The 5,825-nt window shown below is 40.4% G+C and overlaps 1 non-coding gene across 1 annotated transcript; it reads right to left on the bottom strand.

The window, feature by feature from the left end:
• Positions 1-5,062: 5,062 nt before the first annotated feature.
• Positions 5,063-5,169, bottom strand: LOC141589121 (small nucleolar RNA R71). Its single transcript, XR_012520073.1, has one exon. It is a non-coding gene; the product is annotated as a small nucleolar RNA R71 (small nucleolar RNA).
• Between the last annotated feature and the right edge of the window lie 656 nt (positions 5,170-5,825).

The raw sequence follows: 5,825 nt of genomic DNA, 5'->3' as shown, positions 1-5,825 counted from the left end.
GTAACTGATCCCGACCCGGTTTGGGCCGGGGTGTTACAAGTGGTATCAGAGTAACCCTGCGACCGTGTGGTGATCAGAGGCAGTTGTTATACGCTCCCGGAGGCAAGGTTATACGCTCCATTGTAATCACACACCTAGCGGGGAGGATTCTGGGTTGGCGGTTATGCTCCCGTGCGCAACGAGGACGTTGCGTTCTTCAAGTGGGGTGACCAGTAACACCCCACGGTAATTGAAGAGGTCCAGTGATAGGCTTAAATAACTAGTGCTTAAAGGGATTGGAAATACTACTCATATCAACAAAGTGCACTTTCTTTTATGGTCATCCATGCGAAAGAACTCCAAAGTTAAGCGTGCTTGACTGGGAGTAGTCTTAGGATGGGTGACCTCCTGGGAAGGTTTCCGGGATGCGCATGAGTGAGGACAAAATGCGCTGTAAAGGACCCGTGTTGATCTGTGGGCCATGTACACAGCCTGGTGAGCTATCATAAGTAACCGCTCCCGACCCGGTTTGGGCCGGGGTGTTACACTTCTTATTTCCCTTCTTATTTCCAACCAAGTAAACGGAATATATACTATTACACAGCCATGCTTTTCGGCCTGAAGAATGCAGGGGCAACGTACCAGCGCCTGGTCAACATGATGTTCAAAAATCAAATAGGAGATATCATGGAAGTCTACATAGACGACATGGTGGTAAAATCCAAGAACGCCGAAGATCACGTGAAGCATTTGGAAGTGGCATTCCAAATATTGGAAAAATACAATATGAAACTCAACCCTGCAAAGTGCCACTTTGGAGTCTCTGCATGTAAATTTCTTGGTTATATGGTTACAAAAAGAGGCATAGAAGCCAGCCCAGAACTAATAAAAGCTATCCTAGAACTTCAGTCACTCAAGTCTATCAAAGACATTCAGAAATTGACAGGCCGAGTGGCCGCCCTGAACCGATTCATATCAAGATCCTCTGAAAGGTGTAAAATATTTTACAACCAGCTCAGAAAAAATAAAGAGTTTCATTGGACTGATGAACATGAAGCAGCCTTTCAAGACTTATAATCATATCTATCATCTCCACCCTTACTGGCTAAACCAGAGAAGGAGGAACCTCTGTCAGTATACTTATCCGTCACTGACACAACAGTCAGCGCAGTCTTGGTAAAAGAACAGGAGGCCAACAACATCCTGTCTATTATGTAAGTAAGAGCCTGCTGGATGCCGAGATGAGGTATAGATTACTTGAAAAATATATTTTAGCTTTGATTATGTCATGTGCTAAATTAAGTCCTTACTTTGAACGTCACCCCATCATAGTCAGGACCAACTTACCCATAAAATCCGTCCTGCATAAGCCTAAATTGTTAGGAAGGATGGCCAAATGGTCAGTTCAACTTAATACATATGATATTTCCTTTGAACCCAGAACATCAATTAAATCACAGGCCTTAGCAGACTTTGTGGATGATTTCAGCCCTAACCTAGAACCTGGCCTCGAAAAAGAAGTTAACCAATTAGAAGATAAGACCTCAGATCAGGAATGGACCCTGTTCATAGATGGGGCATCCAATACCAGGGGAACAAGGTTAGGGCTAGTACTTAAATCACCACAAGGAGACATGATAGCACAAGCTATAAGCTGTGAATTCAAAGCTACCAACAATGAAGCAGAATATAAAGCTCTAATAGCAGGCTTAAAGGTATGTCTAGACCTCGGTGTTCAGAACCTGAAGCTAAAAACTGATTCACATTTAATTGCTAATCAAATAAAGGGAATTTATACGGCTAAGGATGCAAAAATGATTTCGTATTTAGAATATGCAAAAAACCTTACCGCTAAATTTGCTTTATTTGATATAGATCAAATACCAAGAGACCTGGACACGAAGGCTGATGCTTTGGCCAGCCTAGGTTCAAATTTTACCCCTACAGTTTTTGATAAATACCAATTGTTCATTTATTAGAGCCAACTATCAACAAAACTGAACAAGTCAACCCCGTCGTTCAGGATAGTAATTCTTGGACCAAACCCTATTATGACTGGTTTTTCCAAGGAATACTACCTCAGGGAAGACATGAAGTAAGGGCTTTTAAAATCAGAGCTTCAACCGATGCTATTATAAATAACACTTTATTTAAGAGATCACAGGCTCGACCATACTTGAGATGTTTAGATCCCGATGAAGCTAAGCAAGTACTTCAAGAAATACACGATGGACACTGTAGTAACCATAAAGGAGGAAAGAGCCTGGCAAGTAAAGTACTCAGGACAGGCTAATATTGGCCAACACTGAGGGCTGACTGCCTAGAATAATCTTCAAAATGTGAAGCATGTCAAGTTCATGCACCAATAATACATCAGCCATCTGAGCTCCTTCACTCAATTTCCGCACCCTGGCCATTCATGAAGTGGGGCATGGATATTGTAAGAAAGCTCCCCATAGCTCCAGGACAGAAAGTATTCATGTTGGCTATGACCGATTACTTCTCCAATTGGATTGAAGCTGACTCTTTCAGGCAGGTAACCGAAAAAGAAGTATTATCTTTCATCAGGACAAACATTATATGCAGATATGGAGTCCCATCAGAAATAGTATGTGACAACGGAACTGATGTGACCATAATTAGCGCATATTTAGCCCCCGAATTAGCCTTGTTCCTATGCTTTTTAGTGCATATTTGGGTCATTTACTATCTTTAGTTCTTTGTTTTGCATATTCTTTGAGATTTTGATCCCTTGGTAGGAAAGGAGTAAGAATCTTGCATTTTCATGGCAAAACGAGACTAAATTGATCGAATTCAATGACCAAGCATCAAGGAGAGACAAGATTAGAAGGCCTTTGTACATATTATAGTAGAAGAGCAATGTTGAGAAAGGATCCTTGAGTCCCCAAGGAAATCCCCAAAGAATTTATGAAGAAAAGGGAAGAATAGAAGAAGATACGTTGCTGAGTGACAATCCGAGCGGATTGTCACCAATCCGTCCGTCCCGCAGCTGCACAATCCGAGCGGCTTTGCTCTATTCCACTCGGATTCCACCTCCACAATCCGCCCGGATTCCCTTGAATCCGCTCGGACCCCATCGCCAGATTCCGCCCGTCCCGACCTTATTCCGCCCGGATTCCAGCACAGCACGATTTCCTCTTCTCCAAGCTACGAAGAAAGAAGCCCTTCTCTCGAAAAATACCGGCTCCTACTAAAAAGTGTAATTACTAGTTTAGCCCTTATTTAACCCTAATGCATCCTCCCTAATTTCCACTATAAATACCCCATTAGTCTAATTAGAGGAGCATGTTCTTCTTATCAATAATTAGTGTAGTTAATATCAATCAAATCTCTCTTTAATATTGTAATCAAGTATTAATCAAGTTTTAATCCAAGTTTTAGTTCTTTAATCTCTCTTTTGTTCATCCTTTATTTTGGGTAATTGAAGATTATTTGGGTTATTATTGGGAGATTGACAACCTCTCAATCAAGCATTCAAGTACTTCTTTTATCTTGCTTTGTTATTGGAATCATTAGTAGGTATAATCTCTTAATCCCTTTTTAATTATTGCTAATTACTTTTATTTGTTCATCATGTTTCACTTTGTTAGTATGATTGACAACCTTGCTAGCATGTTTAATATGATGATGAGTGAGTAGTTTCTTTAGCTAGGGTTAATGGGTGATTAGGGGAAACCAACATGGGGAATGATTCATGCTTAAATTAATATGCTTTCATGTTTTATTTGCTTGCTTGTTTTGATCTCAACTCATGCACATGTTATGTTTGATGAAATGCTAAGCCTATGAATCCTTGCATTTACTATCATCACCTATCTTTTCAATGAAACTTGTAAGACATAACCCAACTCGAGTCTCATTAGACCATGCATGTTGTTGAGTAGGGAAGATTAAGTCGACTTGTAGGTGTTGTACAATCTAATCGATTCGGCTCCGGGACCCAAACTTTCCTATGATTGTAAGATATAACCCAACTCAATCCATCACAACAATAATTGCTTGCTTATAATTTGAGAACATGTTTGTATGATCATATCCCATGATTCCCCTATGATCCCATGACACCCTAGTGCCTTTAATCAATTGTTTACACCCTTTAATTCATCTTGTTTGTTTATTTTCATTGCTATTTTAGTTTAGTAACCTTCTACATCAACCCAAATTGTGACACCCCAAAGACACCACTAGTTTCAATCGAAATCTCATCTCAACTCCCGTCCCTTGGGATCCGACCTTTACTTGCCTCTTTACTAATTGTAGAGTTGTTTGTGAAGTTATAAATTGTGTTTTGATTCGACCGTGACCCAACGACCACATCTTTAATTTGTGAACACTAAGCGGACTCACATCAAAAATGGCGCCGTTGTCGGGGACGGTGTTAGCTTGATTTAGATTTCTTTTTATTGTTATTAGTTGTATCTTTTCTTCGCCTTGGGGAAGTAAAACTCCTCAAGGTTTGTTCTAATTGTTTTCGAGTTGTTTGATATTTTGCATGTCTAGAAGGTCACAAGGTAATTTGTTACCCATTGATCACGAAATTGAGAGAACTTTGACAACCAATAGAAGATTTGTTAGAAGGAATTTTAGAGGTATTAGTGAGGCTATTGAACCAACAATTGAGTTCACCAATCCTTTCGCAATAGAAGGAGAAGAGAACCCATTACACAATACCCCACAAAATCAACCTACAATGCCTAAGTTTTCATCACACTCCGTACCCACCGAGGAGAACCTACCCAATGGTACTCCTACACCACAACATCTAACCGGAAATTTTATTGCCAAGTCCGCCTTCATCCAATTAGTTGAGAGAAGCCAATTTGGGGGGATGCCTAGTGAAGACCCTCATTCTCATATGGAAACCTTTTGCGACTATTGTGATGCAATCTCTCAAACGGGCGTGACTCAAGACCAAATTAGATGGGTCTTATTTCCTTTTTCTCTAATCGGCACCGCAAAGCAATGGTTGAAGGGCCTTGATAAGGCCACTCTCGGAATAGATTCTTGGAAGAAGTTGGCTCTAGCTTTCTACAAAAAATTCTACCCACCGGAAAAGACTAACATGCTAAGAGCTCAAATTACGGGTTTTAAGCAAAGGGATGAAGAATCTTTGTATGAAGCTTGGGAGCGTTTTAAAGGAATTTGTCGCTCATGTCCTCACCATGGACTTAGCGAATGGTTTTTGGTACAACAATTTTGGAATGGTTTATATGAAGATTCTAGGAACATTCTCAATATGGGATCAAATGGAATGTTCGCCGAAGTTGATGACAATCAAACATGGAACAAGATTGAGGAAATGGCGGTCCATAACTCACAATATAGTAGACCTCGCAAGGCTACTAGAGGAGGAAAGCATGAAGTAGACTCCGTTACTCAATTGGGTGCTCAACTTAGTGCTCACATTGACACAATCAACTTGAAGTTTGAACAAGCTATGGCTAGACTTGAGGAAAACTCAAAATCATCAAAGCATCGTGTCAATGCCATGACGGCATCCTCATCAATCCCAAGTGGGATATATGAGAATTGTGGAACTTTGGGTCATGACCCAAGTGAGTGTAGGGGAACAACCGAACAAGTGAATGCTTTCCAAGCATACAAGAGTGGTACCCCTTATTCCAATTTTTATAATGAGAATACCAAGTTCCATCCAAATCTCTCATACAAAAGCCAAAATGTTCAAAACCCTCAAACAACATACACCCCACCACCCATGAGAAATCAAAACCAAAGACCCTTTTACAATCAAAACCAAGGTTACCAAAATCAAAATCCATACAATCACCAAAATGACCAAGGTTTTGATGTCCAAAAAGCGGTCC

Source organism: Silene latifolia, chromosome 6 (genome assembly GCF_048544455.1).
Source record: "Silene latifolia isolate original U9 population chromosome 6, ASM4854445v1, whole genome shotgun sequence".
In the NCBI taxonomy this organism is placed as follows: Eukaryota; Viridiplantae; Streptophyta; class Magnoliopsida; order Caryophyllales; family Caryophyllaceae; genus Silene; species Silene latifolia.
This window is presented reverse-complemented; position numbering and strand designations above follow the sequence as displayed.